This window comes from Bufo gargarizans, chromosome 2, assembly GCF_014858855.1.
Source record: "Bufo gargarizans isolate SCDJY-AF-19 chromosome 2, ASM1485885v1, whole genome shotgun sequence".
In the NCBI taxonomy this organism is placed as follows: domain Eukaryota; kingdom Metazoa; phylum Chordata; class Amphibia; order Anura; family Bufonidae; genus Bufo; species Bufo gargarizans.
Genome location: NC_058081.1, coordinates 475,328,312 through 475,354,953, shown reverse-complemented (window position 1 = coordinate 475,354,953; position 26,642 = coordinate 475,328,312).

The following is a 26,642-nucleotide window of genomic DNA, read 5'->3' as shown; positions in this document are numbered from 1 at the left end:
ACGGCTGCGTTCGGGTCCGCTCGTGAGCCCCTTCAAACGGAGCTCACGAGCGGACCGACGAACGCTAGTGTGAAAGTAGCCTTAAATGGGTTATGTCGTTGGCTGGTGTTGACACTTCGGTCTTCACAGCCCATTCCGCACGGGGGGCCTCGGCCACCGCTCTGGCGGTTTCGGGGTCCAGATTGGAGGACGTGATGCGCCTGGCCGACTGGTCTAATGTTACCACGTTCAGGGAGTTCTATTTCCGTCCTCCAGCTAATTTGTTTGCTTCGATTATTGACAGGCTTTGAACTTGCAATATGAGCCTCCGTGTCTTGATGTAAAACTAAATGATTTTCCTATTTCATGACGTAAAGTCATAGTTTTATTAAAGACACGGAGGCGAGTATTGCCCACCCTGTTTTCCCTCCCTTGGGTCTTTTGGTGGGTTGTTTTCTTTCAGGGCTCGCTTATGTATGTCTTTACGGCGTTATTGTCCTGTTATTTATTATTGACATTGTATTTATTGTCCTGTTGGTTATTTCATTGCCATTGTAGTGTTTGTTTAATGCACTTTATTGCCGTTGGTCATTCCACCCCTATCGGGTCTGTTTGAGCAGTCGGTGTCCGATGCTCTTGTCCTGATATGCCGGTTTCACCTGGGCCCATGGTCTGTTCTCTCTTTCAGGTTGAAGCTGCTTCAAGGATGGTATGCAGTGTTCCTGTTTAAAGTTCTTCGGTGGTTGACCAGGTTGGCGACTGCTGGTTCCTGTTTCGTGCAGAGAGGAGTTCTTCGTTCCGGTTGAAGTTATGAGTTCGTGGGATTGTTCGGGATGTTGGCACCAGGATCCCAAAGAAAGAGGAAGAGCCATAGGAGGAGCGGCCTATTATAGGGGCCAGAGGGGAGGGACATTGGTTGCTATGGTTCCCTGTATGTTAATTTTTTCTCTTTGCTGCTATTGGTGGTTCAGTAAAGAAGGAGAAAGCAATACTCGCCTCCGTGTCTTTAATAAAACTATGACTTTACGTCATGAAATAGGAAAATCATTTAGTTACATCCTGTATTATACTCCAGAGCTGCACTCACTATTCTGCTGGTGCAGTCACTGTGTGCATACATTACATTACTTATCCTGTACTAATCCTGAGTTACATCCTGTATTATACTCCAGAGCTGCACTCACTATTCTGCTGGTGCAGTCACTGTGTACATACATTACATTACTTATCCTGTAATTTTCAGTTTTCTTTGAAATTCCTTAGAAGAGAAAACAGATGTTGAGTAATAATTAACCAGTTATCGGTGAAGCTGCTTTGTTACTTTCAGATTTTATGATGCGATTTATTATTTCTTAGTAAAGTTCTGAGTACAAGGTGTAAGAGCGGTGACGGGCGCTCATCAGGCGGCTGCAGGTGCATTTTGATAAGGCTTTTATAAACAGGTACAATTACCCTGATAAGTGATATGCTCGGTCGTACTCTGCCGTCTTCCAGGTTGGAGTCGTATCACATTTCTCACGGTAGTCTTCTCTTCTAGTCCATCACTTAAAGGGTCACTGAGCTTTCAAAAAACTTTTGATATGTGATAGCAACGGACATATCAAAGGTTTTGATCAGAGTGCTGAGACCCCCAGCAATCGCTACAACGAGGAGAGAGAAGCCCTCGCAGAGGTCACTCTCTCTCCTCGCTGCAGGAGACAGGTGCAGTAAAAGTCTATGGGCCCGTCCCGATTCCAATCAGCCTATAGCAGGCCGTGGCGGTGACTGTCATGTGTGATGTCACCCGTGGCAGGTCAGAGAGGCGGCCTAAGATTGGCTGCACCCCACCGACGACAGGTTGATGCCACGGCGGCCATGGAGGAATCCGGAAGGACACAGACGTTGGGGACCAGGTAAGTATTCCCTGTATGAGGGGCTCGGGCATTGTGTGTGTGTGGAGGGGGCTTACAAGTTTGAAAAACCCCTTTAAACTGAGCGCGTGTGACCACCTCAGTGAGCTGGACAGACAAATAAGGAAAATAACAAACTGCAGGTGGCGCTGTACAGATATATTTTATTGAATAACTCAGTGGCTATACTACATTTTTAATTGCATGCAATTACAAAAGTATTCAGACCAAGGTGATAGTTTGTAAAATGTGGAATATTTTTTGTGGCACAACCCCATTAAGTTGTACAACCTGCTTGCAAATGGCGTCACACAGACGAGACTGCCTTGTAGCCTTGGCTTGGGGCTCAAGAGATGCAGAGCCCATCCCCAGTGCCTTATAAACATACCCAGCCCTGCCTGTGTAGGAATATTTCCATTACCATGGCAGGCCAATAAAAGATGCCAGGCATGTACTAGTTTGATGCGTCACCAGTTTCTCATTGCTGGCGTGCTGCCACTCACTCATGGGCACTGCGCCTCCATCATTGTATAGTAGCAGCTTTGGGCAAGTGTCTCATTTATTCTCCATAGCAACGACTATTTACATTGGCTCGTGGAATAATAGAGGATTGTGTGGTAACCACCATTGTTCTTTATGTGATCCTTCGATGAACAGGAACTGGCATTGTCTACAGTTTTGGAGAACCTGTGCCATGTGGGCATTATGTTCCGCTCCGGTGACCTAGTCCTCAGTTTCAGACCTCCCGATGGTGCCTGCCTGAAGCTACCGACAAAGAAGAGCGCCAGAAGATAACGCATAGTTGTCAATAGTCTAGAATTTATCAGGATTGTTTCCATGGATTGTCCTGACTCAAAAATCGGTGGGGTTTATGTGAAGTGGGTGCTCCATGACTGGTTTGGGCAGGGCTTGCCCCGATATTACCGCCACAAATGTTGGTAAGTATTAATATCGATCATTTCCTGAGACCTGTCTGCCTTTGAGAGGTGTAACCACCAGGCAAAAATGCTTTTATAGAGCCCAGTAGCTGATAAGGGCCTATATTAGCTGTTAAAGGTCGGAGACAGTGGGTGGGGGGGATAATTCATCAATATCTGATCGGTGGGGTCCGACTATCAGCACCCCCGCTGATCAGCTGTTTGAAAAGACGGTGGTGCTCCGGTGAAACCCTGCGACCTCTTCCTAGGTCTTTGATGTCACATTCATCAGTCACATAGCCTAGTTGCAGCTTAGTCCCATTCAAATGACTAGGCCTAAGCTGCAGTACCAAGTACAGCCACAATACAATATACAGCGCTGTGCTTGGTCAGCTATGAGGAGGCCGCACCACTCAACCGAGCAACATGGCTTCTTCATACAGGGGCTGAGTGTCAGAAAACCACTGATCAGATATTCATGACCTATCCTGAGGATCAATATAAGAGTCCCAGAAAACGTGAAACATGCTGGAGTGGGATGCACTGGAGTAAGATGTGCCACATTTATTAAGGCCTCTTTCACACGGGCGTCATGTTTTTGGCCCGGATAAGATGCGGGTGCGTTGCGGGAAAATGCGCGATTTGTCCGAGAGAGTGCAAAACATTGTAATGCATTTTGCACGCGCGTGAGAAAAATCGGCATGTTTGGTACCCAAATCCGAACTCGGACTTCGTCACAGAAGTTCGGGTTTGGGTTAGGTGTTGTGTAGATTGTATTATTTCCCCTTATAACATGGTTATAAGGGAAAATAATAGCATTCTTAATACAGAATGCATAGTACAATAGTGCTGGAGGGGTTAAAAAAATAAATAAAAATTATTTAACTCACCTTAATCCACTTGTTCGCGCAGCCGGCATCTCTTCTGTCTTCTTCTTTGAGGAATAGGACCTTTGATGACGTCACTGCGCTCGTCACATGGTCCATCACATGATCCATCACCATGGTGATGGATCGTGTGACGGACCATGTGATGAGCGCAGTGACGTCACCACAGGTCCTTTCCTGTGCACAGCAAAGATGAAGACAGAAGAGATGCCGGGCTGCGCGAACAAGTGGATTAAGGTGAGTTCAATTATTTTATTTTATTTGTTTTAACCCCTCCAGCGCTATTGTACTATGTATTCTGTATTCAGAATGCTATTATTTTCCCTTATAACCATGTTATAAGGGAAAATAATAATGATCGGGTCTCCATCCCGATCATCTCCTAACAACTGAGCGTGAAAATCGCAACGCATCCGCACTTGCTTGCGGATGCTTGCGATTTTCACGCAGCCCCATTCACTTCTATGGGGCCTGCGTTGCGTGGATAACGCACAAAGAGGAGCATGCTGCGATTTTCACGCAACGCACAAGTGATGCATGAAAATCACCGCTCATGTGAACAGCCCCATAGAAATGAATAGGTCCGGATTCAGTGCGGGTGCAATGCGTTCACCTCACACATAGAACCCGCGCGGAAATCTCGCCCGTGTGAAAGGGGCCTAAGAGTTGCGGCCCGTTTAACATGTACGGTGGATGCTGACACTTTAAAGATGGCGTTTGCACCAGTGCGGAGCAGGAGCCATAGCCATCGGGTCTCTGCTGTTTCACAAGTTGGTCACGGAGCAGGACCAAGTCTGCTAAGCCTTTTCCACTTTTTAAAAAGTGCCATGAGTAATGTGAAAAAAACTAAAATTGCAAAAATTTTGCTCAAATGATGCTTGCACAAAAATTTGCAACACTTTGGAGCATAAAATATATTGCCATGAAGGCCATGATAGATTCTCCCTAGTAAGCTATAAACACCACTGAACGTTACCTTGATGTCATATTGACCCATGAGCTAAAACCCCTCTGGTCACCCCTCTGGGCCTCCTATTTTATTCCCTCGCTCAAAGGCAAAGGAGAAAGAAAGTCTTCAAGACAGGGCCATGATTCCCTAATGAGACAAAGGGATTTGCGGATTTCACACTTTGGAAGCACAAGGATATTTCCATCATGTTGCTCCTCATGATGGCCCCTGGTAAGGACGACCAAGAATGTGCAAGGTGCCACTTGAGTCACTCCGTCTTTAACAGCTGGGAATTCCTCCTCATAGATATCTTTGGAATAGTGTTAAGACCAGAGATTTTCACGTTCTAAAATATTACGTGACATCAACCATGACGCTGAGTGCTCTAGAATTATTTTGGAATTGTAAAATCTTCCATAGTGCCTCATAAAATTACAGACCTATATAATAGGGCACCATAGCAAACTTGGTAAGGGCTCCCCAGCGGGATTTATAATAAATGTACTCAGAGAATATTTTCCTAAAAAGTCATACCTGGCCCCAGGTGTGCTTATGAGTGTGGTGCTCATTCTGAACATCACATTTCTCAATGTATTTACATCATTCAGTTGTAAATCCTTTGCTTCCTTTGAAACATGCTGCCTGCCACCACTAGGGGGAGCTCAGTGTAGAACAAGTTAGACATTTACCATTGAACTCAATGGAAACTGTAAAATAAATTTGCACTGAGCTCCCCCTAGTAGCAGTTGAAGGAAAATATGGATTTCATTTCCAGGCCCCCCTCTCCTTCTCCGCAAGCCCTATCATGGCATGGTGCCTTAACAGAAGGAGAATCAAAGGGAAAGCTTGTAGATATCAAATATAATACAACTATGCATACTCCAGTAGGGGGGCAACATGAGGAAACAAAGGCCATATTTACACGGCCGTGACGCCGCCGTGACCATGTGGCGGACCAAAAACCACTTCCGTGGGCTCCCAGGTTTGTGTCTACCACTCCGCAAAAGATAGGACATGTCTTCTCTTTCGCCGTATCGCAGACCCATTGGCACTGTAATGCAGAGTTCATATGGCCAGTGCCCAGTTTGCGGTCCGCAATTTGGTCACGGCGGCACCACGGCTGTGTGAAGGTAGCCTAAGGGTGTTATCACGCGACCGTATGAATTTTGTGGTCTGCAAATGCGGATCCACAAAAAATACTGATGATCACATCCTTCTTTTGTAGACCTGTTGTAGCAATGCCTATTCTTGTCCGCAGAACAGACAAGAATAAGTCCATGGTCCCTCTTTTATACAGATGCGGACTGCCCACGGTGGGCTGCTGCATTTTTTGGAGCCCCATTGAAATGAATGGTTCCGCATGTGACCTGCAAAAAATGCGAATCAGATGCAGAACAAAAATACGGTGGTGTGAATGGGCCCTAAACTGAATATGACAGCTCCATTTTTCAGATACACAGTACTGACTCCTCCGCATAGCCAAATGAATGATAAACTTCTGGCTGCCTGTGGTCACCACTAGGGGGAGCTCAATGTACACTGCTTCTACATTGAGCATAAGAGGTCACCCTAATGATGGGTGCAGTCGGCCTAAGTCTTATTATTTACCTCTGTGTTTGTGTGAAGTATATTTACATCTACTGATCCGGTATGGAATAGAAACGGATGCATCACTATCCACATATAATTAACGCTAAAACTACCAGTGCTGTAATGCAGAGTGTGAACAGAGTCAATTAAATAAGTATGTGTCTATGGTTTTCCCAATATACCTTGCTACTTAAAGGGGTTTTCTGGGATTTTTTAATTGATGACCTATCCGCCAGATAGGTCATTAGTGTGTGATCGGTGGGGGTCCGACACTCAGGACCTTCACAGATCAGCTGTTTGAGATGGACCCGGCGCTCGCAGTAGCAGCGCAGCCCTCTCTGGCGCTCACCAAGCACAGCGCCGTCTATTTGAAAGCCTAAGCAAAGCTTAGTGCTGGTGCCTTCTCAAACAGCTGATCAGCGGGGGTCCCAGGTGTCGAACCCCCACTAATTCGATTGTAACGGGGCGCCGAAGGCGCACTCTGTCTCCCACCAGCCGCAGACCTGCTGCTTAGCTTCGGGAGCGAGGATCTGTGTTCGGCCTCGTTCCCAGGGCAGCTTTTGCTAGCTCGGAGGCTCCCTGCTCCTAGGTCTGCTGATCACTCGGTGCTCGACTTGTCTGTCTGTCGGTCGGTCATGTGACGCTGGCCACGTCACATGACCCTCACTCCCAACTATAAATACAGGCAACCTGCTGGCTACAGGTTGCCTGTGATTTTGGTCCCTTAGGCTGTGTATTATTATTGTTATTAAGCTTACCTTTGGACTTGACTCTTGATCTGCTTCCTGACACCTCTTCTGCTTACTCCCTGAACCTTGACGTGACCTCCCGGATTTTGACCTCGGGCCGCTCTCGGATTTGTCTCTGTCTCCTCCCTCGTACTGACGTGACCTCCTGGACTGACCCCGGCTAGTTGTCCCGTCTCGCCCTTCCATTTTTGGTGGTACCTTGCTTGTTCCACCTCTCTGTCCGCTCGAGTGCTACCTCTCATTGGCTGTCCGCTTCCCTGCTGTCTCTATCTCTCTGCTTGCACTTACTCAGGTCAGGGACTGTCGCCCAGTTGCGCCCCATCACCTAGGGCGGGTGGTGCAAGTAGGCAGGGACAGGGGACCGGGTGGCAGCTCAGGGGGTGCACCTCCGCTCTATCTTTATACCCGTGACGCTACCCCTTGATACAGATGCTGATGACCTATCCAGAGGATAGGTAATTAGTTAAAAATCCTGGAAAAGCCCTTTAAACCAAATAGCGTTACATGTTTTTATGCTATGACTAAGCAGGCAGTGTGGACACTGTGCGAACTGCGTTTGTGAAGTGCCAAATCTCCAGAATTTTGGATGTGTTGATACCCGGGATCCAGCCCTGCAGTTTTGAGCACCACAAGTTCATGGTATGGGGTGAGCTGATCGCTCTGTTTTATATATAATTTCGGACGCGTTTCAAAGTTGACATAGCCATGCACTGCACTGATATCCAATGAGTCGGGGACAGGTCCTCTTTAAATTTGCATTTTTTCTTCCCACACATCTGACCCCATTCAGTTCTCTGCAATCCTCGTGCAATTTCTCCAAAACCTAGTGGTTAACGTGTCTCTGCGTGAGAGGTTATAATCTACACTTCACTGTGAGGTAGGCCCCTCGCCATGGGGTATTTAACATCTGCAGTCATTGGTGTGAACGGTTCCGTGACTCATACCCACTGACAAACCCACCCAGGGACAACTGGGCGAGAATCTGACAAGGCGTTTATTAGCGACCAGCCTAATTACATGTCACAGGGGAAAGTGTCCACATACCATGAGAGAGTCTCATCCGATCTGTGCAGCAGGCCATTACACATTGCCAAGTGTTCCCTATAGCCAGCTGCTTGCATCTGTTCTGCCAGAGAACTGAATCGACAATGCAATGTTGATATTTTCCTGGAAATCCTCTCCCTCGGCTGTAGTCAGAAACAAAGCAAGACCTCAGCAAATTCTTGGACGTACAATGAAATTAAATTCTATAAACCTTGTGTGTCTAAAACAAGCCATACATTTTAGAACAACAGCAGCCATCTCTCCCAACCTTCCCTTTTACATGCACACTTGGCTTTGCTGAGTATTCATGTGTTCTAAACGGGTAAAGGGGATTCCTCTGTTAGTGCACTATCTCCCCAGGAACAAAAGAATCAAGCATGTTGAAATTCAACAGCCCAATATTTCTCTTAAAGGGCATCTGTCAGCAGTTTTGTCCCTATGACACCGGCTGACCTGTTTCATGTGCACTTGGCAGCTGACGGCATCTGTGTTGGCCCCATGTTCCTATGTGCCCGCATTGCTGAGAAAAATTATGTTTTAATATATGCAAATGAGCCTCTAAGAGCAACAGGGGCGTTGTCATTACTCCTAGAGGCTCTGCTCTCTCTGCGGCTGCTGCATCCTCTGCCCTTTGATTTACAGGGCCAGGCATGATGAGGTTTTCACTGCCTGGCACTGTCTATAGCTTATATGTTTATACAGCTAGAACTGCCAATAACCTTAATACAGTTCCTATGTTTAGAGTTATTTACAGTGACTTCATGTTTGGATGTCATATAATTGTTATATATTTTGTGTTCACAGAAGCAGAAAAGATAATGCGCCTTTAAGATTCATTATATGGATGTGAGGTAAGCTCAATGACACAGGAGACACAACAGAAAGCATAGAGTTAAACTGTTGTTGCTGGGCAGGAGTCTATACCAATCACAGCAAGCCTCACACACAGCAGGAGTTTTGACCAATCACAGCCAGCCTCACACACAGCCTGTGTGGGAAATTCCCCTAGAAGGAGCTGCTAGAATCATTACACCAGAGTAGAGGAGCTGAACAGACATTCACTCCACTAAGAGCTGTGTTTTATGGAAGCAGAGAGGCCAAAATAGGTATTTAGAACAGTTATATAATGTTCCTATTGTTAGTATTGTGATTAGAACTGTATACTGAACCAGTTATATGTGTGTTTACTTACAGTTCCACCAAACCATACAAATTGCAACCAAATTCCATACAAATTCAAATTGCACACAATCATACCAGATCATACTCAACCAATCTGCAAATAGTTACTGCAAAATTATCAGAGATCATAAAGTGCTTGAATAACTTAACGTGACAGTACAGATACTGAAGAGAGAAATATATCCATTTTATGTTGAATGACAAGATTGAACAGTGGAACCACCATCTTATGCATACCACCATTTTATGAATCTTTATGCAACACGTGTTATGTACCTGGACTATCTGCTGCGGAGGCCGCAGTGTTATATGAAGAAAGGTTGAAGTTAATAAAGAAGTTATTTCAAGCATTTGGTGCGCTCTTTAAACCTACTGTTTCCATAGAACGGCGCTAGAGGAATTACACAGAGTAACAGACAGTCTGGTTGGACTAATAAGTCAGAGATATAAAAATTCTAATGCCACAGCGCAAAAGGCACTTCATAGTGCTGCGCCTGCCACAGTGTCAATCAAAGGGCAGAGGGTGCGGCAGTTTCAAAGAGAGCAGAGCCTCTAGGAGTAACGACAACGCACCTAGAGGCTCAGTTGCATATATTAAAACATCATTTTTCTCAGCAATGCGGGCACATATGAACATGGGACCAACACAGATGCCTTCAGCTGCCAAGCGCACATGTAACAGGTCAGCCAGTGTCATAGGTACAAAACTGCTGACAGATGCCCTTTAAGGGAGACTCAGAAGGTTCCCATGCACATTAGATGTTGGCCGCTCCCTCCGAAACGGAAGCGTTCAGCCGATCATAATCTAATGTGTACGTCTCAAGTTATCTCCAGTAAAGTTATTGTGAACCCAGAAAAAAACTTTAACCTTCTCGGAACAAGGTTAATTTAAGATAATGATACAATGATTTCAGCACTGAGTGTTACAAGGCTTGGTTATATCTGTTTCCCAGTTTCCCCCTTCTTAATTATAGATCTACCTCGTTACCAGTGTGAAAGTGTCACTCCACAAGTCGATAAAATCACCTGTTTAGTTTAATAGATAACGGTTTAGCCCTTTGCACACTATGTCGTATCTGTGTGTCACAGCTGTGTAGGTGCCGGCTGTTGTATACCCTCCTTCAGCTGCCAGGATGGCAGTGACTGTGGAATCTCAGTGTTCAGACAGGGAGGAGGGGGCTCCTTCTGTTCGCTGATCGTGGGTAGCCAGGGGCCTCCAGGCTTGCCATGTTTGGACTCCCATTACACCCTGCCTCTGATCACAATACACTGCAATACAGAGGTATTGCAGTGTGCTGTACAAACATGTCTCCAAGGAGGCTAAAAAATAAAATGTAAAAAATAAAATAATTAGAAGTGTAAAAGAACAAGTGTTAAAAATTCCCAAAACTCCCTTTTCTCATTTATCATAAAAAGTAAAAAATAAATACAATTGGTATCACTGCTTCCCAAAATATTAAAATATCACGTTTTTTTTATCTAGCACAGTAAATGCTGTAAAAAAGATCCCAGTCATTAGTACCACACAGTGAATTCCATAAAAATTAAACCCAAAAAACAAACAAACTTTAAACAAAAAATTAAGGAATTGCATTTTTTTTTTCTCCGTTCCATCCCAGAAATATTTAATAGTTTCTCAATACATTATGTGGTACAGTCAGTGGTGGAATCAAAAATACCAGTTGTCTCATGAGAAACAAGCCCTCGTATGTCGATGGAAAGGGATAAAAGTCATGGCTCTCGAAAGGCGGTGAGGAAAAATAAAAATTGTTGCCAAATTGGCTTGGTCCTTATGGGGTTAATTAAATAGAAAGCAAATGAGACAGTAGCAAATCCAAAAATCGGTAATCATTGATAGGTCCATGTGATTAGCTGTGTGTGGTAAATCAGTGACAACCAGTTTAATATTTCAGAGGCTGCCACTGCTCGGCTCACCGGTCCCGGGTTGCTGGGTCCCAGTGGTGCAGATCTGCCTACTGCTCTCCTCTTTCTGATTGGCCGGGATTGCTCTGTCCCTCCACACAGGCCTCTGACCGTAGGGTGCACGTGCTCGCTCTGGCTCTTAAAGGGCCAGCGTGTGTACACCCTAGTTTGCTCCAGCGTATGGCTAGCACCCTTAGCTTGATAATATCCTTTAAAGGTGTGCTATTTCTGCTGACTGCCCAGGTACTGACTTTCTGTCTGTTTCTTGGATTGTGACCCTCTGCTGCCTGACCTGACTCTCGCCCGACCTCCTTATTGCCCCGTCATTGCCAGCCATGACCTCGGACCATTTACTTTGCTGCACATACTCTATCTGTCCTGACCTCGGCTTGCCCTTGACTACAGTTGTGCCTGACCCCCTCAGTGCTCTGCACCGGTGTCTCTGACCTCCATGGATCGGCTGTCAATCATGCAGAGACAAATCTAGAAGGTAGCGGCCTGGTGGTTCCTCTGTAGCAAAGTCCAAATCCCTATACAGAGTGTATACCAGGGCACTGCTAGGACATAGCCAAATCTGTTGGATGACACAGTGGTTCCACGACTGTTACAAGTTTTACTGGGGTAGTGACCCAGCTTCTCCAGACACCTGAAACACTGGTGTACCGCCCATAGCGGCAGACCAGGCAGTTGCTATGGGTCCCGGGAGATTGAGGGGCCCGGGCAGGCGGATTCCAATTGAACATCTCCCTTGCTCCTGCAGCCACCTGCCGAATCCTCTTCTCTGTGCTCTGCTGCTTCACCTGTCTGCTATCATTACAGCAGCAGAGCCGTGTGTGAGAGAGCGGCCCGGCAAGGTTAACAGCGCTTCACTCCTCCCGACCACTGACCTGGAGAGCCGTGGCCTACAAGGTGGTGTGTAGGGATGAGCGAATCAACTTCGGATGAAACATCCGAGGTCGATTCGCATAAAACTTTGATTCAATACTGTACAGAGCGCTCCGTACAGTATTAGAATGTATTGGCTCTGATGAGCCGAAGTTATTACTCCGCGAAGTCTCGCGAGACTTCACATAATAACTTCAGAAATTGATTTATACTGTAAAAAAACATTTCCCGAACTCGGGTTTGGTTCCAAGGCACCTGGAGCCAATACATTCTAATATGTACGAAGTGGATTTGCTCATCCCTAGTAGCGTGTAAGCTCCCGCATACAACAGCGACACAAACAGCACATTCTATATGACCGTTATATAGTCGCTCACACTGTGAGCTGCAGAGGGGGAGGGGACACACTAGTGCGCTGGACGGCTGGTTTACGTGTGTGATGTAGGTGTAGCAGGGAGACAATATATAGATATAGCATTGAAGGGGCAGGGCGCTGTGGAGGTGACTTTTAAAGAGGCCGGCACTGTGAAGATCACTGTTAAAGGGGCGGCTCTATGGAGGTCACTGTTAAAGGGGTGGACACTGTGGAGGTTACTGTTAAGGGGCAGGGGACAATATTAAAAGGGCAGTTGTTGTGGGGGTCACTGTTAAGGGAGCGGGATGCTGTGGCAGTCAATGTTAAAGGGGCAGGAGCTGTGGAGGTCTTTGTTAAGGGGGCAGGGAATGGTGGAGGTCACAGTTAAGGGGATGGTCTGCTATGTAGGTCAGTGTTAAAGGGCGGGGTGCTGTATAGGTCACTGTTAAGGGGATGGGGTGTTGCGGAGGTCATATTTTAAGTGAACGGAGCTCTGTGGAGATCACTGTTAAGGGGATTGGTTATTGTGGAAATCACTGTTAAGGAGACAGGGGACTGTGGAGGTTACTGTTAACGGGGCAGAGGACTGTGGAGGTTACTGTTAACGGGGCAGAGGACTGTGGAGGACACTGTTAAGAGGGCAGAGGACTGTGGAGGCCACTATAAAAGAGGCAGGATGCTGTAGAGGTCACTGTTAAGGAGACAGGGGACTGTGGAGGTTACTATTAACGGGGCAGGGTACTGTGGATGTTACTGTTAACGGGGCAGGATGCTGTAGAGGTCACTGTGATGGAGAACATGGTGGATATCTTTTAACCTCACACACAAACATTAAATGAAATATACCCGTGCGAAGCCGGGTCCTTCTGCTTGTGTATATATATATATATATATATACACACACACACACACATACATACAGACCCGTTCACAGCTTATTAACCTCACAGCAGCTTCCCATAGACTTCAAACCCCCCATAAACATATGCTTGAAATTCTAAAGGGGGGTTCAGTCCATGCCCCTCATTGCCTTATTACTATTTCTAATAGGGCAATGAGGGTCAGGGACTCAATTCCCCTCAGAATTTGAAGTGTATGTCTATGTAGTATTATTAGTTTTGAGTGAACTTGTGTTTTTAAGTTCGGTGTACAAGGTTGGGGTTATCTAAGAATTCCGTTATGGATGCCGCCACCACGGACCATGGTCCGTGGTAGCGGAATCCATAGCTGACTTCTTAGATAACTGAACCTTGTACCTTGAAATTGAAAACACAAGTTTGTTCATCCCTAGTTAATATGTGTGTGTATAGAATTATATATATATATACACACACATATATATATATATACTACCAATGACAACATCTGTATGTGCTTTTATGTTTTGCTATGGGGCCCCATGATTTCTATGTACGCCCCTGGCCTGAAATGCTCTTTAAGGGCAGGTCTAGAATCCTGGAATCCACAAAATGTGTGTAAACGTCTCATAACAAAAATATGAGGTTTGATAACAGGAAATCTGGCAGAACCTATAGGCCCCGCAGATTGTATCTGTTCTCATACTCGATGTTCAGGGATTTCTTGGAAACTCTTGGATGTGAAGCATGCACTTTCTGGCTTCTGGGGCCCCCTGTATCCGGACATGTTTATCTTCTTGGGTGTGCCCTTCTTTTGTTAGGATAGTTTCAGTGGCAGCCGGTCAAGATTCGATTCCAAACATCAGCAACAGCTCGGTTTCATAAGAATTCCTCAGATTCTCCGCACCTTGCACACTTTCCATTTCCAATTATTACTGGCTAGAAAAGAAATCTACTCCGTTTCAGATCTGTGATCTGGGAAAGCTTATTATTATTTACAAAGCATTATGGGACATTTCTATAAACTTACATCAGTAACCCAGGAGCTAAGTTACATCCTGTATTATACTCCAGAGCTGCACTCACTATTCTGCTGGTGCAGTCACTGTGTACATACATTACTTATCCTGTACTGATTCTGAGTTACATCCTGTATTATACTCCAGAGCTGCACTCACTATTCTGCTGGTGCAGTCACTGTGTACATACATTACATTACTTATCCTGTACTGATCCTGAGTTACATCCTGTATTATACTCCAGAGCTGCGATCACTATTCTGCTGGTGCAGTCACTGTGTACATACATTACTTATCCTGTACTGATTCTGAGTTACATCCTGTATTATACTCCAGAGCTGCACTCACTATTCTGCTGGTGCAGTCACTGTGTACATACATTACTTATCCTGCACTGATCCTGAGTTACATCCTGTATTATACTCCAGAGCTGCACTCACTATTCTGCTGGTGCAGTCACTGTGTCCATACATTACTTATCCTGTACTGATCCTGAGTTACATCCTGTATTATACTCCAGAGCTGCACTCACTATTCTGCTGGTGCAGTCACTGTGTACATACATTACTTATCCTGTACTGATTCTGAGTTACATCCTGTATTATACTCCAGAGCTGCACTCACTATTCTGCTGGTGCAGTCACTGTGTACATACATTACATTACTTATCCTGTACTGATCCTGAGTTACATCCTGTATTATACTCCAGAGCTGCACTCACTATTCTGCTGGTGCAGTCACTGTGTACATACATTACTTATCCTGTACTGATTCTGAGTTACATCCTGTATTATACTCCAGAGCTGCACTCACTATTCTGCTGGTGCAGTCACTGTGTACATACATTACTTATCCTGCACTGATCCTGAGTTACATCCTGTATTATACTCCAGAGCTGCACTCACTATTCTGCTGGTGCAGTCACTGTGTCCATACATTACTTATCCTGTACTGATCCTGAGTTACATCCTGTATTATACTCCAGAGCTGCACTCACTATTCTGCTGGTGCAGTCACTGTGTACATACATTACTTATCCTGTACTGATCCTGAGTTACATCCTGTATTATACTCCAGAGCTGCACTCACTATTCTGCTGGTGCAGTCACTGTGTACATACATTACTTATCCTGTACTGATCCTGAGTTACATCCTGTATTATACTCCAGAGCTGCACTCACTATTCTGCTGGTGCAGTCACTGTGTACATACATTACTTATCCTGTACTGATCCTGAGTTACATCCTGTATTATACTCCAGAGCTGCACTCACTATTCTGCTGGTACAGTCACTGTGTACATACATTACATTACTTATCCTGTACTGATCCTGAGTTACATCCTGCATTATACTCCAGAGCTGCACTCACTATTCTGCTAGTGGAATCACTGTATACATACATTACATCACCCTTATGAGAATGAGGACCCTGTATCCCGTGTAGCCCCCCAAAATGAACAGAGTTGCGGGTAGGGCATGATCGTTGCCACTCCCTTCATTTCTATAGGAGATTGCTGAGTACAGCGCTCTGCTATCTCTGGAACTCCTATGGAAATGAATGGAGCAGCTGTGCGCATGCCTGGCTGACTGCTCCGTTTATTTCTAGTGGCTCCACAGGGTCTCTGTCCTTGTGATCGGAAGGGGTCCTAGTGGTAGGACCACGGCCAATCTAATAGTTATCCCCTGTCCTGTGGCTAGGGGATAACTTCAGGTAACTGGAATACCCCTGTAATGCATAATGTGTTACTATTTAGTTCAATGTATAAATTGTATGCAGTAAGCTCCTGCGCTCCCCCTAGTGGTGGCTGCAGGAAGACTAAACTTTGTGGTCATGACACTTATGGCCTAAAGTATCTTGATGTAGGAATAATAGAATGGCTAAATGTAAGCGCTCACCTTAATGACGTTGTCTAAACTACTGACTAATATATAACTGTCCAGTAATAGGACTGAAATACAGGGAGATTATATGCTCCTCTGAGAGGGCACAGACTGACCTATGCAGGAACTCGGAAAATTGCTCTGGTCGTCAGTGCTGGGGAGCACAAAATGTCCGAATCTTCATGGTGTTAAAACCTCTCAAGTGTCAGTGCGTCATTGTCCTGCACCGCCAAACAAAGGTTGCTCCATGGTGAAGTACGCACAATATAGAGGAAATAGCAACCAACAGAATGATGCTCCCCAAATAGGGGTTGTATGTATTCTAATTCACAATAGCGTTGGGAAGGAAGTTTTACGTCCACTAATATATAAAATTATCTGCCTGAATAGACGTATGAGGAGAAAATAATAAAATAGTTTATTAAATATTAAACGGCAGCAAATGGCATTTATGGGGTCTCTCCTGTGGTGACTACTCACCAATGTCACTGTTCCCATGGCAACAAAGACAATGGTAGTTGGCAAACAGGATACATAAATGATACATTAACATTTGGGGTACAGGATAATGACACTGACTCTTGAGGTACAGGACAATGACAGACATTTGGGGTACAGGATAATGACACTGACTCTTGAGGTACAGGACAATGACAGACATTTGAGGTACAGGATAATGACACTTGGGGTACAGAACAATGACACTGAATTTTGGGGTACAGGATAAGGACACTGACTCTTGAGGTACAGAACAATGACACTTGGGATACAGAACAATGACACACTGAATTTTGGCATACAGGACAATGACACACTGAATTTTGGCATACAGGACAATGACACAGTGACAAATGGACAGAATATATACAACATTATCTGCCTGAATAGACGTATGAGGAGAAAATAATAAAATAGTTTATTAAATATTAAACGGGAAACTGAATATCACGTCTGTGACTATCAGGCTTCCAGACTCAAATACAGTGATGTAGGAGAGGGATTAAATCCACACCACTGTCGGAGAGTCCGGACTAGAACCCTATCCAGCTAGCACGTCGGTGCTAATATAAGCTAGCAAGGGAACAGGACACGTCTCTGGAGATTGAACCAGGCTAAGGTGTAACTGGTATGGATCTACCCGGCTAGGTGATGTGGGATAGCTGATGAGTGACTAAACCCCTATAAGGTAAAGCATCCACCACGTTTATGTGGACGCACACTCAGCTATCTCCATCAGCCTAAATAAGCCTAGGGTATAATACAGATCACAGACCCTATATACTCGAGTCAGCTGTTGCGCTGCTTCAGTCAAGATAACACCCTGCCTAGAGAGCCCTGTAACAAACACAGGATCACCGGCTCAACGCGTTTCGCTGTGGCCATATGAGCCACAATTCATCAGGAGCGAAGCGAGAATCTCTGTTACAACAGTGTGAGGCGATTCTGCTTTTCAGGCAAATACTGTTGTAACAGAGATTCTCGCTTCGCTCCTGATGAATTGTGGCTCATATGGCCACAGCGAAACGCGTTGAGCCGGTGATCCTGTGTTTGTTACAGGGCTCTCTAGGCAGGGTGTTATCTTGACTGAAGCAGCGCAACAGCTGACTCGAGTATATAGGGTCTGTGATCTGTATTATACCCTAGGCTTATTTAGGCTGATGGAGATAGCTGAGTGTGCGTCCACATAAACGTGGTGGATGCTTTACCTTATAGGGGTTTAGTCACTCATCAGCTATCCCACATCACCTAGCCGGGTAGATCCATACCAGTTACACCTTAGCCTGGTTCAATCTCCAGAGACGTGTCCTGTTCCCTTGCTAGCTTATATTAGCACCGACGTGCTAGCTGGATAGGGTTCTAGTCCGGACTCTCCGACAGTGGTGTGGATTTAATCCCTCTCCTACATCACTGTATTTGAGTCTGGAAGCCTGATAGTCACAGACGTGATATTCAGTTTCCCGTTTAATATTTAATAAACTATTTTATTATTTTCTCCTCATACGTCTATTCAGGCAGATAATGTTGTATATATTCTGTCCATTTGTCACTGTGTCATTGTCCTGTATGCCAAAATTCATTGTGTCATTGTTCTGTATCCCAAGTGTCATTGTTCTGTACCTCAAGAGTCAGTGTCCTTATCCTGTACCCCAAAATTCAGTGTCATTGTTCTGTACCCCAAGTGTCATTATCCTGTACCTCAAATGTCTGTCATTGTCCTGTACCTCAAGAGTCAGTGTCATTATCCTGTACCCCAAATGTCTGTCATTGTCCTGTACCTCAAGAGTCAGTGTCATTATCCTGTACCCCAAATGTCTGTCATTGTTCTGTACCCCAAGTGTTAATGTATCATTTATGTATCCTGTTTGCCAACTACCATTGTCTTTGTTTCCATGGGAACAGTGACATTGGTGAGTAGTCACCACAGGAGAGACCCCATAAATGCCATTTGCTGCCATTTTTTAGTGAGTGCCACATGTTGCGCTCCCATCCCCTGGCTGGGGGTGAGAGCAAGGCAGGGCCTGCTACAGCTTCTGCAGCAAGGGAGAGTAGCTGCTGCAAAACGAGGCTGCCCTCTGCCACAAGTAGTAGCCAGCTAAAAAGCAAAGTGGTCCAGGAGCACCAGAAATTGGGCGCATTCCCATGCTGGACTGGGCCGTAGACTGGGCCCAAAAAAAGACCGCCATCATGCCTACGGCAAGGTCTCTGCCTTGGATGAGCAGTTGTGATGTTCTGAAAATGACTACAAAAGATGGAGCAATATGGCCCATAACAAAGAACATGGACCGAAGCTTGCGGAGTGCTCCAGCGGCTCAAAGGAGGAGGGGGCTGGTAAGATACCTCTAGTCTGATAGGCGACGGATGCTGCATAGCTGGTGGGAGCACTGCCGATCAGTAACCACCATCTGTCTACCTAGGCCGAACATTGCCCCTGTATCGGGAGATCGCCATAGTGTATTCCACTGCAAAGACTGCACCTCATCATGAATGCCACCACGAGAGCAATGCCCTCTCCGAGTAACTGCAACCATTAAGCTTTAGTGGCCATTGTGCCTCTAACCATCAAACATATGTATTTGTGCCCACTGCTGGAGTAAAAGTTATAAAGGTGCAGCACCCTCCAAAAAGACCTGCCCTCAATCTATTTACTCATTTTGTATAGAGATACTCTGGTTCTGTTCCGTCAATAACGTCCCCGTAGATGACCTATATTACATAAGAAAATACCGCAGCAACACTGGACAAGTGAGGGGCCCGGTAATATCGGAGCTTGCACGCCAGTCAGGAGCCTCAGGAGAAATCATGGCTCATTCCTGGTATCCTATTTCCAAGAATAAGAGTGTTCCTCAGGGAACATGGAAATGAGTGATGCCCGGAGATGTTTGTTATCGACAGTGAAACATCAAAAAGAAGATAAACACCATATAATATTTTCTATTAGTGAATGTTTACTATTGAGTACCTATCCAGATAAAGTATGCGCTGATGAATTTACTTACTATACCTTTAAATCCATTGAGACTCTGGTTTCTGATATGGATCTGCAGATCTCCCCCCTTCATAGACATAAATGATACCTTTCTGGTTACCTGCCACTAGGGGGTGCTCAGTGCATTCAGTTGATACATTGGAGTCAGTAATAACGGAGTATTCAGTGAGCTCCCTCTTGTGGTGGCTGCAGGTAGCCAGAGATATTCTTTACATCTATGAGATAATTTATCATATCCCCCATGCTAGTTTTCTGGCATAAAAAAAACCTTAGAAACCTGTTTTTGTGACTTTTGAGATGCCATCGCACCTAACTTTGGGCACGATTGGCGTTTTAACCTAAACTCTTGCCATTTTCCCGAGAAGGCGGTGTGGTGAGGTCCAGGACAGGTTATATCTATCTTCTTTTATGACAGTTTTATGGGTGCCAGCTAGGAGCTAGTGTAGAGTTAATTTATGAGGCGTGAATATCATAGACCGACGTACAATGCTGGTCTATGATAAATTCCCCCCTATATCTATAAAGGGGATTTAGAGGTCCTTTTCAATTTCTGATCGGTAGGGTCCGACTCCCAGCACCCCCAGTCAATGTATAGCAAAGTTTTTGTAGCCGAGGCCCATTTACTTGATTGGGACTGAGTTGTCCCCAAGCTATGTGACCGATGAACATCACCGGCCTAGGAAGAGGCTGCAGCACTCCCTGGAGCACCGCGGCCTCTTCAAACAGCTAAACGGTGGTGGTGCTAGCAGTCGGACCCCCACCGATCGGATACTGATGTCCTATCCTGAGGATAAGACATCAGTATTCTGGTCTTGGAAGACCCCTTAAAACATTGACTGCTATAAAGATATGTTATAAAACTAACCAGCGCAGAAAGTAATAAAAGGTGGAGATGCACTTTGCAGTACAAGTCTAGAAAGTGCCTTAGGGTTCATTCACACATCCGTGTGTGTTTTGCAGATCCACGGATCCGAAAAACACGGACAGCGGCAATGTGCGTTCCGCATTTGCGGCCTGCACATTGTCGGCAAAATGCGGAACAAAATTGCGGACGTGTGAATGGACCCTTAGGGCTCGTTCACACAAACGTTTTTTGCGTTCCGTATACGGACCATTTTTTGCGTTCCGTATACAGTCTGTATATGGAACTATTCATTCCTATGGGTCCGCAAAAAAAAATGGAATGTACTCTGTGAGCATTCCGTTTCCGTATGTCCCCAATTCCGTTCCGCTAGATTTTGAGTCTTGTCCTATTCTTGTCCGCAAATCAAGGTCCGAGGCTCCATTCAAGTCAATGGGTCCGCAAAAAAAAAAACTGAACACATATACGGAAATGCATCCGTATGTCTTCCGTATCTGTTCTGTTTTTGCGGAACCATCTATTGAAAATTTTATGCCCAGCCCAATTTTTTCTTTGTAATTACTGTATACTGTATGTGCCATATGGAAAAATGAAAACACAACGGAAATAAAAAACGAAACAACGGATCCATGAAAAACGGACCGCAAAACACTGAAAAAAGCCATACGGACGTGTGAATGGACCCTTAGGCTGAGTTCACATCAGCGTTCAGTTGTCCATGCAGGACTTTAGTCTCCGCTTTCTTCCTCTGAGCAGAAACCTAACGGACCCTATTATAGTCTTTGGGGTCCGTAGGCTCCGTTCGGCTCAGTTATGTGCTGAACCCGTCCTTTCCGTTCTCCTGATCCTATAACGGAGCAGAAGAACGGAAAAGCTGAACGCTGATGTGAATTCAGCCGGTCTATTCAGATGCTGTTGGGGTTGTCACCCAGCTTTTCTACATTCTTACATACCGTTATGCTATACATCCCATACGCACGTGTTCGCAAATCTACTTGTAACTGCTGGGTGACCACATATGTGGAAGCTGTAATAGTGGTCATATTGTCACCCACCTCTTCCAGAAGTAAATGTAACAAAGATACTGCTGCATATACAGTGTAACTGAATAATAGGGCTTATAGTACAGCAGCAACTTTATACTTTTGGGAACAAAACCGTTTTGCGTGAAGCAGGCAACGAAAGAACGATCACATACTCAACGTGCACAAAACAGGAAGCAAATCCTTTTTGTGGAAGTGGCTCTGATTTGCATTTTCCACAGTACTGGATGAATACGTTACCCAAAGTCAGATGCCCAAAAATCTATTGCATACAACTGCCCATCAAAAATATCAAATGGAAATCCCAGTGCAAATCTCATGTTGCTAGGTGACCCCGGGACGCACTAGGAAAAGGACAAGTGTCTTGTGCGGACCAGATGCTGTTGATGCCAGTTGGTATTGCACATTCCCTTCCCTTTTCATGTCTCATAATATTAATTTGAAACTCCTATGTTCTTGGACGCCTCCCAGCTTCACACCCTTGACCTTCCCGCATGTGAGCTGCCCTCTTGCCTGTCTGATTTCCTGTTTGGACAGTCTGTCCCTTTTTTTTTCCCCTATCGGACAAAAGAGGGGTTGAGCAGGGACCGGCAGAAGGGGAGGATTGTCCTTGCAGATCTCAGCACAGCCAGATAATATCTGATGACATGATGCTCGCGGTAGATCTCTTTGGCTAAAGGTGGAGCCACATTAGGTCAGGTTACCGTAATAATATCCGCAACATAGTTCAGGCAGAAAACTTGGATGTACTGGATTATAGAAGCCAATGATAATATTTTAAACATTTGCTTAACCGTACTGCAGTGCTTAGAGCAGATACAGAACTCAAACCTTATTTGGGGCCCCTCAAACACATTTCAAAGCCTTTCACACATTCTCTAACCTGGGTGGCACTTTCTCCTGTTTGCAATAGTACTGTCCCCAAAGTGCAAAACTATAACTACCATAATACATCCCCTAAGTACAAGAATGTAACAATCATAATACTGCCTCCTATGTATAAGAATATAACTACTATAATACTGCCCCTATGTACAAGAATATAACTACTATAATACTGCCTCCTATGTATAAGAATATAACTACTATAATACTGCCCCTATGTACAAGAATATAACTACTATAATACTGCCTCCTATGTACAGGAATATACCTACTATAATACTGCCCCTATGTACAGGAATATAACTACTATAATACTGCTCCTATGTACAAGAATATAACTATTATAATACTGCTCCTATGTACAAGAATATAACTACTATAATACTGCCTCCTATGTATAAGAATATAACTACTATAATACTGCCCCTATGTACAAGAATATAACTACTATAATACTGCCTCCTATGTATAAGAATATAACTACTATAATACTGCCCCTATGTACAAGAATATAACTACTATAATACTGCCTCCTATGTACAGGAATATACCTACTATAATACTGCCCCATATGTACATGAATATAACTACTATAATACTGCTCCTATGTACAAGAATATAACTACTATAATACTGCCTCCTATGTACAGGAATATACCTACTATAATACTGCCCCTATGTACAGGAATATAACTACTATAATACTGCTCCTATGTACAAGAATATAACTATTATAATACTGCTCCTATGTACAAGAATATAACTACTATAATACTGCCTCCTATGTATAAGAATATAACTACTATAATACTGCCCCTATGTACAAGAATATAACTACTATAATACTGCCTCCTATGTATAAGAATATAACTACTATAATACTGCCCCTATGTACAAGAATATAACTACTATAATACTGCCTCCTATGTACAGGAATATACCTACTATAATACTGCCCCATATGTACATGAATATAACTACTATAATACTGCTCCTATGTACAAGAATATAACTACTATAATACTGCCCCTATGTACAATAATATAACTACTATAATACTGCCCCTATGTACAAGAATATAACTACTATAATACTGCCCCTATGTACAATAATATAACTACTATAATACTGCCCCTATGTACAAGAATATAACTAATATAATACTGCCTTCTATGTATAAGAATATAACTACTATAATACTGCTCCTATGTACAAGAATATAACTACTATAATACTGCCTTCTATGTATAAGAATATAACTACTATAATACTGCCCCTATGTACAGGAATATACCTACTATAATACTGCCCCATATGTACATGAATATAACTACTATAATACTGCTCCTACAGGGAGTGCAGAATTATTAGGCAAGTTGTATTTTTGAGGATTAATTTTATTATTGAACAACAACCATGTTCTCAATGAACCCAAAAAACTCATTAATATCAAAGCTGAATATTTTTGGAAGTAGTTTTTAGTTTGTTTTTAGTTTTAGCTATTTTAGGGGGATATCTGTGTGTGCAGGTGACTATTACTGTACATAATTATTAGGCAACTTAACAAAAAACAAATATATACCCATTTCAATTATTTATTTTTACCAGTGAAACCAATATAACATCTCAACATTCACAAATATACATTTCTGACATTCAAAAACAAAACAAAAACAAATCAGTGACCAATATAGCCACCTTTCTTTGCAAGGACACTCAGAAGCCTGCCATCCATGGATTCTGTCAGTGTTTTGATCTGTTCACCATCAACATTGCGTGCAGCAGCAACCACAGCCTCCCAGACACTGTTCAGAGAGGTGGACTGTTTTCCCTCCTTGTAAATCTCACATTTGATGATGGACCACAGGTTCTCAATGGGGTTCAGATCAGGTGAACAAGGAGGCCATGTCATTAGATTTTCTTCTTTTATACCCTTTCTTGCCAGCCACGTTGTGGAGTACTTGGACGCGTGTGATGGAGCATTGTCCTGCATGAAAATCATGTTTTTCTTACCTTGCAGACTTCTTCCTGTACCACTGCTTGAAGAAGGTGTCTTCCAGAAACTGGCAGTAGGACTGGGAGTTGAGCTTGACTCCATCCTCAACCCAAAAAGGCCCCACAAGCTCATCTTTGATGATACCAGCCCAAACCAGTACTCCACCTCCACCTTGCTGGCGTCTGAGTCGGACTGGAGCTCTCTGCTCTTTACCAATCCAGCCATCTGGCCCATCAAGACTCACTCTCATTTCATCAGTCCATAAAACCTTAGAAAAATCAGTCTTGAGATATTTCTTGGCCCAGTCTTGACGTTTTCAGCTTGTGTGTCTTGTTCAGTGGTGGTCGTCTTTCAGCCTTTCTTACCTTGGCCATGTCTCTGAGTATTGCACACCTTGTGCTTTTGGGCACTCCAGTGATGTTGCAGCTCTGAAATATGGCCAAACTGGTGGCAAGTGGCATCTTGGCAGCTGCACGCTTGACTTTTCTCAGTTCAAGGGCAGTTATTTTGCGCCTTGGTTTTTCCACACGCTTCTTGCGACCCTGTTGACTATTTTGAATGAAACGCTTGATTGTTCGATGATCACGCTTCAGAAGCTTTGCAATTTTAAGAGTGCTGCATCCCTCTGCAAGATATCTCACTATTTTTGACTTTTCTGAGCCTGTCAAGTCCTTCTTTTGACCCATTTTGCCAAAGGAAAGGAAGTTGCCTAATAATTATGCACACCTGATATAGGGTGTTGATGTCATTAGACCACACCCCTTCTCATTACAGAGATGCACATCACCTAATATGCTTAATTGGTAGTAGGCTTTCGAGCCTATACAGCTTGGAGTAAGACAACATGCATAAAGAGGATGATGTGGTCAAAATACTCATTTGCCTAATAATTCTGCACGTAGTGTATGTACAAGAATATAACTACTATACTACTGCCCCTATGTACAATAATATAACTACTATACTACTGCCCCTATGTACAATAATATAACTACTATAATACTGCTCCTATGTACAAGAATATAACTACTATAATACTGCTCATATGTACAAGAATATATCTACTATAATACTGCTCCTATGTACAAGAATATAACTACTATAATACTGCTCCTATGTACAAGAATATAACTACTATAATACTGCTCCTATGTACAAGAATATAACTACCATAATACTGCTCCTATGTACAAGAATATAACTACTATAATACTGCCTCCTATGTACAAGAATATAACTACTATAATACTGCCCCCTATGTGCAAGAATATAACTACTATAATACTGCTCCTATGTACAAGAATATATCTACTATAATACTGCTCCTATGTACAAGAATATAACTGCTATAATACTGCTCCTATGTACAAGAATATAACTACTATAATACTGCTCCTATGTACAAGAATATAACTACTATAATACTGCCTCCTATGCACAAGAATATAACTACTATAATACTGCTCCTATGTACAAGAATATAACTACTATAATACTGCCTATGTACAAGAATATAACTACTATATTACTGCTCCTATGTACAAGAATATAACTACTATAATACTGCTCCTATGTACAAGAATATAACTACTATAATACTGCTCCTATGTACAAGAATATAACTATTATAATACTGCTCCTATGTACAAGAATATAACTACTATAATACTGCCTATGTACAAGAATATAACTACTATATTACTGCTCCTATGTACAAGAATATAACTACTATAATACTGCCTCCTATGTACAAGAATATAACTACTATAATACTGCCTACTATGTACAAGAATATAACTACTATAATACTGCTCCTATGTACAATACTATAACTACTATAATACTGCCCCCTATGTGCAAGAACATAACTAATGTAATAAAGCTCTTTTTCTGTGGACATATCACATCTTTTTCTTCACGTTCTTCTGGCTGTGACGCCGTGTCCTGACTCTGTTTTACAATAGTAATAACATTCTCGGCTGCACATTCACCAATGCTGTGTCATTGTTTTCTGCTTTTCTAAACTTATAAGGACTTGTTATGCTCAGAAGTAAATCTGGATAAACGTACTGGCCATACCAGGCGGCAATCACTTCTGAGTCACCTTACAGCCAAGAACATCCTCCTTGCACCTTAATATGCACCAGTTTTCTTCAAAGTGGTGGCAGCCATTTTCTAAACTGATCCAGTTCTGCCGTTTCGTGGCTTGCCGTTTCAGGCTCTGAGGGGCGCGCAGCTTGATGGTTACAGTCTCCCTTTTGC